Below are 14,277 nucleotides of genomic sequence, written 5' to 3' on the forward strand. Positions count from 1 at the left end.
TGTGGTAACATTGTCAACATCAAGAGAAGGCTTATTAAGTCTTAATCTCTGGGTATTTTACTTTCTATTTTGGTTTTCTTATCCTTTGCTAATCCAAAATCTTCTTTCAGCTAAACATTTTTTCTTAGTACAAAAATCAGTAGAAGCAAAGGCAAAGCTTAGTGGATGTAATACATCCAATTACCTTGCTTGTTCAAACTTCCCTCTGCTCTCTTTTGAATTACAGAAAACTTCCCTCACTCTCTTTCTCTTTCTCTCTCATGTTTTGCATCCATCCTTCCCCTAGAATGATTTTCAATTTATAAGTATTTCTGTTAATATTTTCAAATAATTTAAAGTATTCTTCAGCCTTTGCCTTAAGAAAGTTCTTATGCAAGTTTCTTAAAAGTGGTTGTAACACTTGGTGATTTTTGAATTTGTGTATACATTTTGTAGATGAGTACTTAATTTGCAGTGTTTACCAGTGTCTCCGAAAAGCAAATCAAAGACCAGTTCGTGTGTTCTGTTAACTTCTCACGAGGTACATGGTAGTCTTTTGGAAGAAATGTATCCTATGTTTTTTTTAAAGGAAAGTGGGAGAAAAACCTTAACATTACAGAGGAGAGGCCACCTTGTTTATAAATGGAATCAGTGTCAGTTTCTCAATTATTATTAGCACAGGAAGGTACTTTGTTAAACACTGTGCATTTTCTGGGAAAGTCACTCAAGACATAGACCATAGTTTATTCTTGCTGCTGTTAAGATGGCAATAAGATATGACAGTGATAACCAGTGGGACAACCTTTAAAAGAAAACTCTTAAGAGTTAGCAAAATAATGTCTATTTGAGAGAAGACAGTAAATACGAACTTAGCTAACACAAGTATGCAGCAGCCCCATCATTACTCTTGGGGGTTTCTAACTTATAGTTCCCATAAAATGGGCAATTAATGTTAACTTACAAAAACACTATTTATAAATTTAGAAAAAGAGAGAAGACTTAATTTTTAACAAAGGGAGGTAGCCATCCCACAGGCTAAGAAGAGCAGCCTCAGGCAAAGACCAGAGACAGGTACTTTGAATGAAGAGGGGCTGGGATAAGAGCTTTATACTGAATGGGTTAGCAAAACATACATATTAAACATGTTACAGGAGGAGCTATGGATACTCATGAAGATGGTCCTGACACGTGCATATTGAGCAAACATACATATAACACAGGACTCACGTTTATTTTGGAATGGAGACTGAGCATTCAAATGTTTATAATTAGGCCCTAGGTGTCAAAAAGTCTTTTCAGAAGGCAAAGGCACATAAATTTGCAACTTCTGTAATCCAGCTAGGACCAGTCCATGGTCAGTGGTCTTCTTATCAGGAGAAAGGTACTGAAATCAGTCTCTTGTCCAATCAAAGCTGTAGTTATGGCTGGTGGAAAGAGGGTCAGTTAGTCAGGGTCTGTGAGCTGGATGAGTTGTAACTGTTTTAATATTGTTTATCCAAAGCCAGTACTTGTTTAGCTTATAGAGAAAAAGAAAAACCTGTGGCAGTTAGAGCAGAGTTTATTCTTTAAGTGTAAAGGTGAATGACTTAACCCTTTCCTGGCATGACCTTTGGTCTTGTTTATAATCCGGTACCTTATGGCCACAAAGCGTCTGCTCTGTCAGTCTTATGATCTCCATTTTACATTAATGGTCAGTTGTTGTGTCTAAGCTATAAAAGGGAGAGGAGTGTAACAAGGTCTGTCTGACCTCCCATCCCGTCATGGCAGGAAACTCGGTTTTAAGATTGTTCCTGGGAACCCCTTGACCACAGGGAGGTTCATTCAGTTAGGAAGGGAGATGGGCTTGGGATATTATATTTAGTTTACATTATATTACTTACTCCTTCTGCAGTCCCTAGGAATTTGGGAAATATGGTCATTTTCTCCCTGTCTTTTCAGCTAAATGGAATAGGGCCTTATAGAAGCCCACACAGGCTCTCTTTTGAGTGTGGCCCACTATGGACCACAGGAAATAATTATCCACTGCTTACCCTCACAGGCTCTTGGAGTGTAAGCTAATCCTAAAGATCCTGTCTCTTGATTTTTCACATAACAGTCGTGTCCTTCAACTTCAGGGGATATGTATCAAAATCTTCTAGTCATTGTCATGAATTCTGCCCCCTTTTCAAGGTAAAGGAGAAAGAGATGCATCCTTCCCTCCCCTTCTTGGTAGAGTCAAGACTCACAGAATAACATTTATGAAAGAAATCCTATCCACAGTCGCACTCTACGTACCTTCAACAACCTGAAACTTTACACACTCAATGTGAAGGAGGGGTTCAGAAGTTGTAAAACTTGTGTTACTGAAGTTACCTTTGAAACTTTGCAACTTAGTCCCAGAGCCTCACTCTGAAACGTCATATGCAGTATATCTTAGTGCTTCTACAGAAACTTCCAATTTCACACTCTCATGTACTCACTATTGAAAATTTAGAACTCACAAGATCACACCACAACAACAGCAACAACAAAAATGTCACTCATAATCTCACTTCTCATGCAAATATAACCACTGTCTGCACATGGAGGAATATTTGTTGTCTTTTTCCTTTGCCTAGGAATACATTTAAAGATACATCCTTTTATAAAATGGGGTTATGCTATGCATACTAATTGCAAACTCTTTTTTTTTTTCCTTTTAATATATTTTTGAACAAGTTTCTAAGTTGACAAATGTGTTACTACGTATTTTTTAAAGGCTGTTTCAGATACCATCTTCGGACATATAACTGTTGATTTAACAAATTATTTATTGTTAAGATACTTAGACCCTTTTTCAATAATTTTACTACATAGAAATCACTCTTCTGAACATCTTTGTGGATGCATTTTTGCATTATTGGTAAAATGTAAAATCAATCAATAAAAATATATATTTATATAATAGTTTATGCAAATATAAAAAATAATATAAATAAATAATAAAATTAGATATGTAATCAATAGTAAAAATAAAAAGTAAAATATAAATCCTACCATTCAGGAGTAACATATTAGGCTGTAATCTATAATCATTAAAATTCACATAAGCCTGAGTTAAAGGTCTAGAGCAGACTTTGATTTAATATGCTATGAGAGAGGTCAAAGCCCAGAAAGTGGATTTCAGAATATTGAACACAAATTTTACCCATTTTCACAACTTTTTTTTCTAAAGTCAGCTCTTATTATCATCATCTACCTATGAAGGTCACCAAATACTAGTAATTCTATTTCAGAAATATTTCCAGGATTCAGCCCCTCCTCTCTGTCTTCACTATCATTACTTTAATTCATGCCTTCGCCGTTTTTTTCACCTAAATTGCTATAATCATTTTGATGCCCTCCGTTATCCTTCATTCACATTGACACCAGAATGGGCCCCTTAAAACGTATATATTCTTGCATTACTTCCCTGATTTAAGTTCTGTGCTAGCTTCAGACGACTAAACGGCAAGTTACAGCAACTCAAGCCCTTCCTTGTATAATTTCCTCATTTCCAGTTTTACCTGCCTGGCTCTCCCATTGCCCCTACCCTGCACTGATGCTTTATCCATACTCGGTTTCTCCTATTCCCTAGATGCACTGTGCTTTTCTAATGGTTTCCATACAGATGCTCTTTCCTTTTGTCTGGAGTGTCCTAGCCTTGCCCTTTATTCATCTTTCAAACTCTGACCTACTCTCTCCTCTCTCTTCTCCCAAAGTGGCTACATACAATCCATTGCCTCCTCTTATGGTAGTCTGCAGTTCAGATTTCTTAGACTCATACTTGCCTGTCTCACATTGTATTGCTTTTTGTCAGTTTGTGTACCCATCTGTCTGTTTCATTAGATTGAGAAATGCTCAAGGGCAGGAATTTTATCTCTTCCACATGTAGCTATTAGATAGGTATATGCTCAATAAATTAGTATTTTCATTTAGTGATCTTTTTAAAATTAATAAAATACTTCTCCACTTGCTCAAACATGATATAGAAATGTCTTCCTTTCTCCTCCTCTTCTTCCTCTTCTTCTTCTTTCTCTTCTTCTTTTTCTTATTATTCCTCTTTCTCTTCCTCTTCTTCTTCTTTTTTTAGAGAAATAGGGTCTCATTTTGTCACCTGGGCTGGAGTTTCGCGGTGTGATCATAGCTCACTATAACTTCAAACTGCTGGGCTCAAGCGATCCGCCCTCCTCAGGCTCCTGTGTAGCTGGGACTACAGGCATGCACCACCATGCCCAGCTAATTTTTAAATTTTTTCGTGGAGTGGGGTGGGGTCTTACTATATGGTTCAGACTGGTCTTGAATTCCTAGCTTCAAGCAATCCTCCTGCCTCAGCCTCCCAAACACTGGGATTACAGGTATGAGCCACCATATCTGACTTCTTCCCATCATTTTATACCTAAAAGCATAAATCCAAGGGAGAAGGAAGTCATAGCTTCAAGTGTGAAGCAAAAGACTGACTCAGGAGGCTGAAAATGCCATTATCTCTCTGATGTAATAGATGACAGCAGACCCAAGTTGACTCCAATAGTGTACATAACAGAAAACCACAGATTGCCATGTTAAAATTGAACTCTAAGGATTTTAAAATATATTTATCATCCCACTGTGCTGGTTGTGTACAATGATACCATACATGATATTTCTAAAACACAAGCCCAGAAAGCGTATCTGGGCTGCATGGAATAGGACTCCAACTCAAGTAAACATCATTTTTAAAGCATGCACTAAATGATAGATTTAAATTAGAATAAAAAGACAGAAAACAGCATGTGAAACACTTCATTACCTTTTACATTTTTATGAAGCCTAGGGTAGAGGCAAGTATTAAAATAACAAGATTGAAAAGTGGCTGGTGAAAAGGTCTTTAGTGCTTCTTGGCTGACATTTTTAAAAGGGCTTATTAATGCAAAAACCCTGAGGCTTTCATCATGCACACACAGAAACTGAATCTCTAAGGCATAGACAGACAGGAAGAGAAGTCTGCCCTGTTTGAAATGTTTAATAGAAGAGGGTGAAAGTAGCTTGCAGCTTTTACTCCTTCCATGTTCCCTCATTGACCCCCTTCCATCACCAACTTCCCAAAAGTCAAGCTAAAATAATGTGGTTTCAGTACTTATCCCAAACTCTGCTGGCTACCATGCCCCTGCCTGGAACTACCACAGGCTGCTGAGCAGTGAGGCCTGCCCCACTGCTCATGGAATTACAGGATGATAGTCTCTCACTGCTCTGGGCAGAAGTGGGCAGCCAACTGGACGCTCTGGTTTTGGACAATGCATGTCCCCTTTCTTTTCAAATCCAGTGAACTGAGAGTCTCTGCAATCTCAGGAAACTTTTCCCGGTACTCAGAAGTTAGATATAAGACTGTTTTCTATCATTATTCCTGTTGGCCCATGTTCTAGAACCCTGTTCCCTGCTTTTTATGTGCTATCTCAATATATTCTTAAACCATGGGATGGTCTTCACTGTACCCTTTGGAAGCCATGCCCCATTCTGCTCTGTGATGATTAGATGGTTAATATTGAGTGTCAAGTTGGTTGGATTGAAGGATGCAAATATTGTTCCTGGGTGTGTCTGTGAGGGTGTTGCCAAAGGAAATTAACATTTGAGCCAGTGGCCTGAGAGGAGCAGACCCACCCTCAGTCTGGGTGGGCACCATTTAATCAGCTGCCAGTATGGCTAGAATAAAACAGGCAGAAGAAAGTGGAATGAAGAGACTTGCTCAGTTTTCCAGTCTTCATCTTTCTCCCATGCTGGAAGCTTCCTGCCCTCAAACATCAGACTCCAAGTTCTTCAGCTTTTGGACCTTTGGACTTACACCAATGATTTGCTAGGGGCTCCTGGCCTTTAGCCACAGCCCGAAGGCTGGACTGTTGGCTTACCTACTTTTGAGATGTTGGGACTTGGACTATCTTCCTTGCTCCTTGGCTTGCAGATGGCCTATTGTGATGCTTCCCCTTGTTACTCTGTGAATCGATTCTCCTAATAAACTCCCCGTCATATATATGTATATCCTATTAGTTCTGTCCCCTTAGAGAACCCTCACTAATACATGCCCCCATGTCCTTGTATCTCCAGGCAACCAGAGATTAGAACAAAGTTGTCAAAACTCCTTCATTCTTGGTAAGTGCTTCTTTTAAACACTTTCTGAAACTTTTGTCCTCTTGTTTATACTGTACAACTACTACAGTGACACTCCTCCACTCCTCCCAGTGCATTCTAACCCCATCTCTAAGCATTTGACCCTCTTATAGCGCTAACATGTAACAGACCTTTTGGAGGACCCCACGGAGAGATTGCAAATCTGTCCTTCCTATCACCACCTTCACCAACCCAGTCTAAAACTTTGCATATTATGTTAGTTAAGAGAAAGAGAGCACTAGGTAGGGGCAATCCCGACATTTTCAAATTCTCTATTCATAGGAAGAACATTTCAAAAATACTTAAAATTCCTTTTGGTACCTCAGAGGCCCGAGCCAAGAATATGGTAGTTCCTTGAAAGTCTATCGCATTCACACAAGTAGAACTCATTATTTTAAGCCTGTACCTTTGAAAGCACTGCTGAGTCTTTGCTGTGTAGTAGATCAAATATCATCACAACTAAAATGATCCTGATATTCCACTGTGTCTCTAATTACATTTTTAGAGCCAAGGATCCATACAGCTTAATGGCGACCTGAAGATCATCATCTCATAAAAATTTCATTACACCCATTCTCACCATTTACAAAAAGAAAAAAAAAAAAGATTTTTCTATGAGAGAAGTGAAAGTAATGTTTATTAGCATGTAGGTCTCCTGACTACAATCCACTGCTCTTTCTGCCATTCCATGAAAACTCTTACTTAACTTACTAAAGATCACCTCACAGTACTTCCCTACATCCTATGACAGCAGAAATTGGATGCCCAGCACAAGACCTTGTATTCATCAACCATTAATAAAGAAATGACACGTCAAATGGCAAAAGTTTTATAAGAAAGGCCTAAACAGTGATTTTATTTGTTTGTTTGTTTTTGTTTTCCCTTTCCTGACCAAGACCAGATTCTCTTCTGCCTCAAGATCTTGAAGAAGCATCCTGCTAACATCAGAGCAGGGATATCTTTTGGGGTGGTATTGTAACAACAGTGTTCAACTCAAGGGCACCTAGAGGGACAGAGCAGCTAGAGAGGCTAGTAAACTCATAGGGCATGACCACTTCTTGAGAATATTTCGAGATGAGGGGATAACTATAATATAAAATAATGTGTTGAGCAAATACAGTGAAACTAGCTTATACAAATTTGCTTCTTTTTAACCCTAAGTAGTCATTCAGTAAAAAAAATATATAATATATCCTAATACACAGCCATCTCATAAATATTTTCAAACATCTTTTTTAGAAATTGCTATTAAAAGCCTATGAAACACTCTTTTAAATGTCATCAGTGTTCATAGATTTTCCTTAAAGATTGATTTGGTTATTAGGCAAAAGTCACTCAGCTAATTGGAAAGAACAAGGTAAGTAAAATTTTATTTTGGTTTAAAAAATTGTACACAGAAAATGACACCAATTTTCTGAGTTATTTTGAAGACATTTACAAAAACATCATTTCAAAAATAATCTAAGGAATGACAGTGTCATTGGAATAAGAATACAATCTCTGCAGGTGATTAAATCAGAGTCAACATCTATTTCTTCAAATAAGTTTTGGTATCGTGATTCGAAGACCAGCCATAAGTATGACACATTTCCACAATGACATGCATGCTGCCATTTACATGAATGTTTGAAAAGATGTTTAATTGCTTAGAAAATATTGTTTTTATATGGTTAAATTTTAAAAAGCAAGATATGAGGAGGAAGAGGTGGAGCAAGATGGCCAAATAGAAGCCTGAAGCAATTGTCTCCACCAGAGGAACATCAAACCGAACAACTATTCACACAAAAATCACCTTTATAAAAACCAACAGTTGAGTGAGTGATCACAGCACCTCGTTTTAACATCATATTAAAGAAAGACGCAGTAAAGATGGTAGGAAATACAGACTTGAATCACCTTCACCACCCTTCCCGCATCCCTCGGCAGCAGCACTTAGGGGAAGGAGAGCACAGAGATTGTGGAACTTTGCATTGAAACTCGGTGCTGCTCTGTCAGAGCAGAAAGCAATATAGGGTAGAAATGAACCGGTGCCCACAGAGGGAGCATTTACACCAGCCCTAGCCAGAGAAAAATCATCCATCCTAGAGGCTGGAACCTGAGTCCCTCAAGCCTCACCACAGTGGGCTAAAGTATTCTGGGGTCCTATGTAAACATTAATGGCAGTCTAAGCCACAAGGACTGCAATTTCTGGGGACATCCTGTGCTGTGCTGTGCTGTGCTCAAAACCAGTGGACTTGGGGTGCACATGACCTAGTGAGACACTAGCTGAGGTTGCCAAGGGAGTGCTTGTGGCCCCCCTCCCGCAACCACAGGCAGTGGAGTTGGCAGCTCTAGGAAAAACTCCTTCCCTCTGCTTGAGGAGAGGAGAAAGGGGACTAAAAAGGACTTTGTCCTACAACTTGGACGCCAGCTCAGCCAAGGTAGTATAGGGCATGAGTCAGATTCCTGAGGCCCCCATTCCAGGCCCTACCTCCTATTTAATGTTTCTAGATATGCCCTGGAACAAAAAGAAGCCTGCTGCTTTGAAGGGAAGAATTCAGTCCTACAGGATGCATCACCTGCAGACAGAAGAGCCCCTGGGCCCTGAATAATTGGCAGTGTTAACCAGGCAGTACTTGCTGTGGGCCCTAGGTCAGACACAGAAAAGTGCTGAATTCAGTTGTGACCCAGCACATTCACAGCTGTGGTGGCTATGGGGAGATTCTCCTTATGCTTGAGGAAAAGAGACGGAAGAATAAAGAAGACTTTGTCTTACAGCCTGGATTCCAGCTTGGCCACAGTGGGCTAGAGCACCAGGCAGCCTCTTGGGGTTCCCAGTTTCAGGCCTTGGCTCCCAGATGGCAATGCTGGACCACCCTGGGCCAGAAGTTAGTTCACTGTTGTGAAGAGAGAGAGCCACACCTGGCAGCACTCATCACAAACTGACTGAGGAACCCTCAGGCCCTGAGTGAACATGGATGATAGCCAGGCAGCACCGACTGAGGGCCTGGGTCATTGGTGGCCATGTGGGCCTGGATCAGTGGTGGCCACATGGAGGGACTCCTCTGCTTGAGGGAAGAGGAGAGAAGAATGGGAAGAACTTTTTGTCTTGCAGCTTGGGTACCAGTTCAGCCTCAGTAGAATAGAGTACCAGGTAGATTACTAAGGTTCCTGAGTTTCTAAGCCATGGCTTCTGAATGGCATCTCTGGACCCAGCTGGAGCTAGGAGGGACTCACCACTCTGACGGGAAGGACCCAAGCTTGGCTAGATTCAGCACCTAGATTGTAGAGTCTATGGGCCTTAAGTGAGCATAGACAGTAGCCAGGTGGTAGGCAACACGGGACTTGAGTGATGCCCAGTGCTATGCTGGCTTCAGGTCTGAACCAGTGCAATTCCTGTGGTGACCACAGAGGTGCTTGCATCATCCCTCCCTCAGCTCCAGAAAGCTCAGGACAGAGAGAAAGAGACTCCGCTTGTTTGGGGGAAAGTAAGGGAAGAGAAAAAGAGTCTCTGCATGGTAATACAGAGAATTCTCCTAGATCTTACCCAAGACCACCTCAGTGGTACTTCTATGAGTCTGCAGGAGTAACAGTGTTACTGGGCTTAGGCTGCCTCCTAATGGATGTACAGCCGTAGTGACAGACTTAGATCACAACACCCATGTTCATTCAAATACTTGGAAAGCCTTCCAAAGAAGGACAGGTACGAATAAGCCCAGGCTGCAAAGGCTACAATAAATAACTAACTCTTCAATGCCTAGACACTGATGAACATCCACAGCATCAAGCCTTTCCAGGAAAACATGACCTCACCAAACAAACTAAGGCACCAGGCACTAGTCCTGGAGAGACAGAGATGTGCGACCTTTCAGAGAGAGAATTCAAAATAGTTGTTTTGAGAAAGCTCTGTGAAATTCAAGATAACACAAACAAGGAATTTGGAATCCTATCAGATTAATTTAGCAAACAGATTGAAATAAGTAAAAAGAATCAAGCAGACATTCTAGAGCTGAAAAATGTAATTGTCATATGCAAGAATGCATCAGAGTCTCTTAACAGTGGAATTAATAAAGCAGAAGAAAGCGCTAGTGACCTTGAAGACAGGCTCCTTGAAAATACACAGTCATAGGAGACAAAGAAAAAAATATTTTAAAAAAATGAAGCACACCTACAAGATCTAGAAAATAATCTCAGAGGGGCAAATCTAAGAGTTATTGATCTTAAAGAGGAGGTAGAGAGAGAGAGAGGGATCAGGCTAGAAAGTTTATTCAAAGTACAATAACAGAGAACTTTCCAAACCCAGAGAAGATAAATATTAAAGTACAAAAAGATTACAGAACACGAAGCAGAGTTAACCCAAATTGGACTGCCAAAGGTCAAGGATAAATAAATAGTCCTAAAAGCAGCAAGAGAAAAGAAACAAATAAGATACAAAGAGGTGTTCTACTTTGTCTGGCAGCAGACTTCTCAGTGGAAAGCTTACAGGCCAGAAGAGAGTGGCATAATGTGTATGTAAAGGGCTGAAGAAAAAAAATCTTTCATCCTAGAATAATACATCTAGTGTAAATTTCTTTCAGATATGGAGGATAAATAAAGTCTTTCCCAGACAAACAAAAGCAGAGACATTTCATCAAAACCAGATTCCGTCTTATAAGGAATGTTAAAAGAGACTCTTCAATCTGGCCAAAAAAAAAAAAAAAAAGACATTAATGAGCAATAAGAAGCCATCTGAAAGTGCAAAACTGACTGGTAATAGTGAATACACAGAAAAACATATAATATTATAACACTGTAATGACTAAAAGATGGGCCTATCAAAAATAACTATGATAACTTTTTAAGACATAGACAATATGAGATGTAAAGAGAAACAAGAAAAAGTTAAAAATGGGGGAATAAAGTTCAACAATAAAATTTTGATTAGTTTCTTCTTTGCTTGCTTGTTAAATTGCTTCTTTATGCAATCACTATTAATTTCTCATGAGTTTAAATTAATGGGGAATAAGAGATTATTTCCAAACCTTATAGTCACCTCAAACCAAAATCGTATAGCAGATACACAAAAAGTCAAAAGCAAGAAATGAAAACGTGCTACCAGAGAAAATCACCTTCACTGAAAGGAAGACAGAAAGGAAGGAAAGAAGAAAGAGAAGACCACAAAGCAGCCAGAAAACAAATGACAAAATGGCTGGACTAAATCCCTATTTATCAACAATAACATTGAATGTAAATGGACTAAATTATCCAATCAAAAGACACAGAGTATCTGAATGTATTAAAAAACAAGATGCAATGATCCATTGACTACAAAAACACATTTCACTTATAAAGACACACATAGACTGAAAATAAAGAGATAGAAAAAGTTATCCCATGTGAATGGAAACCAAAAAGAGCAGGAATAGCTATACTTCCAACAGACAAAACAGATTTTAAGATGAAAACTATAAAAAAAGACAAATTTGTTATATAATGATGAAGAGGCCAATGCCACAACACAAGAAGTTGTAATAATTGTAAGTATATATCTACTTAACACTGGAGCACTTTGATATATATCACACACATTATTAAAGCTAAAGAGGGAGATAGATCCCAATACAATAATGACTTTGATATCTCACTTTCATAATTGGACATAACTTCTAGACAGAAACATCAGATTATAATCTGCACTATAGACCAAATGGACCTAACAGATGTTACAGAATATTCCATCCAATGGCTACGGATTACACATTCTTCTCCTTAGCACATGGATTATTCTCAAAAATGGACCATATGTTAGGCCATAAAAAAAAGTATTTTAAAATTCAGAAAAATTAAAATTGATTATCAAGTATCTTCTCTGATCATAATAGAACAAAACTAGAAGTCAGTAGCAAGAGAAATTTTGAAAATTTTAGAAATACATGAAAATTAAACAATATGCTCCTGAATGACCAGTGGGCCAATAAAGAACTTAAAAAGAAAATTTTTAAATGTCTTGAAACAAACAACAATGGAAACACAACATACCAAAATCTATGGGATACACCAAAAGTAATACTAAGAGGAGAGTTTATAGCAATGAATGCCTACATCAAAAAAGTAGAAATAGTTTAAGTAAACAACCTAATGATGCATCCTAAGGTATTAGAAAAGCAAGAGCAAAGTGAACTCAAAATTAGTAGGAAAAAAATAATAAAGATAGAGCAGAAAGAAGTGAAATTGAAAAATACAGAAGATCAAAAGGATAAAAAATTGTTTTTTTTTATAAAATTAGCAAAATCTACAAACCTTTAGACAGACTAAGAATAAAGAGAGAAGATACAAATAAATAAAATCAGAGATGAAGAAGGGGATATTACAACCAATATTGTAGAAATTCAAAAGATCATTAGAGACTACTATGAGCAACTATATGACAATAAAGTGGAAAACCTAGAAGAAATGGATACATTTCTAGACAAATACAACCTATCAAGATTAAACCACAAAGAAATCCAAAACCTAAACACACCAACAAGTAATGAATTTGAAGCTAGAAGAAAAAAATTTCCCAGCAAAGGAAGGCTATGGCTTCACTGCTGAATTTGACCAAACATTTAAGAAAAAATTAATACCAATTCTACTCAAACTATTTCAAAAAATAGAGGAGGAATGATTACTTCCAAATTCATTCTATGAAGCCAGTATTACTGTGATACCAATACCAAAGATACATCAAAAAAGAAAAAACATAGACCAATATTCCTGATGAATATTAAAAGTCCTCAACAAAATACTAGCAAATTAAATTCATCAACACATTAAAAAGATCATTCTTCATGACCAAGTGGTATTTATCCTTGGGATGCAAGAATGGTTAAACATATGCAAATCAATCAATGTATTACATCAAATCAATAGAACGAAGGATAAAAACCATATGATCATTTCAATTGATGATGAAAAAGCAATTGATAAAATTCAATATCCCTTCCTGATAAAACACTCAGAAAACTGGGTATAGAAGGAACATTACTCAACATAATAAAAGTCATATATGATAGACCCACAGCTAGTATCATATTAAATGAGGGAAAACTGAACACATTTTCCTCTAAGATCTGGAACACAACAAGGATGCCTACTTACACCATTGTTATTCAACAATGCCTTAAGTCCTAGCTAGAGCAGTCAGAAAAGGGAAAGAAATAAAAGGCATCCAAACTTGAAAGGAAGAAGTCAAATTATCCGTATTTGCAGATGATATCATCTTAAATTTTGAAAAACCCAAAGACTCCACCAAAAAACTATCAGAACTGACAAATTTAGTAAAGTTGCAAAATACCAAATCAACATAAAGTATCAGTAGCATTTCTGTATGCCAACAGCTAACAATCTGAAAATGAAATCAAGAAAATAATCTTATTTATAATAGCTACAAAATAGTAATAATTAATAGTAATAATAAGACATGTAGGAATAGACTTAACCAAAAAAGTGAAATATCTCTATAATAAAACTATAAAACATTGATGTAAGAAATTAAAAAGGACACACACACAAAAAAGAAAAGATATTCCATGTTCATGGATTGAAAGAATTAATACTGTGCAAGTATCCATACTGCCTAAAGCAATCTGCAGATTCAATGCAAAATACCAATGACATTCTTCACAAAAACATTTAAAAAAAATCCTAAAACTTATATGGAATCACAAAAGACTCAGAATAGCCAAAGCTATTCTTTAAGTAAGAAGAACCAAACTGGAAGAATCACATTACCTGATTTCAAATTATACTAAAGACCTATAGCAACCAAAACAGCATAGTACTGGCATAAAAACAGATACACTGACCAATGGAACAGAATAGATAACCCAGAAATAAATTCACGTATTTACAGTAAATTCATTTTCAATAAAGGTACCAAGAACATATATTTGGGAAAGGGAACTCCCTTCAATAAATCATGCTGGTAAAACTGGATATCTATATGCAGAGAAACAAAACTAGATCCTTATCTCTCATTATATGCAAAAATCAAGTAAAATGGATTAAATACTTCAGTCTAAGACTTCAAACTATGAAACTACTAGAACACATTGGAGAATATCTCCAGGATATTTGTCTAACCAAAGACTTCTTGAGTAATACCTCATAAGCACAGGCAAACAAAGCAAAAAAAAAAAAAAAAAAAAAAAGAATGGAGGA

This window comes from Cebus imitator, unplaced genomic scaffold (assembly GCF_001604975.1).
Source record: "Cebus imitator isolate Cc_AM_T3 unplaced genomic scaffold, Cebus_imitator-1.0 Scaffold201, whole genome shotgun sequence".
Classification (NCBI taxonomy): domain Eukaryota; kingdom Metazoa; phylum Chordata; class Mammalia; order Primates; family Cebidae; genus Cebus; species Cebus imitator.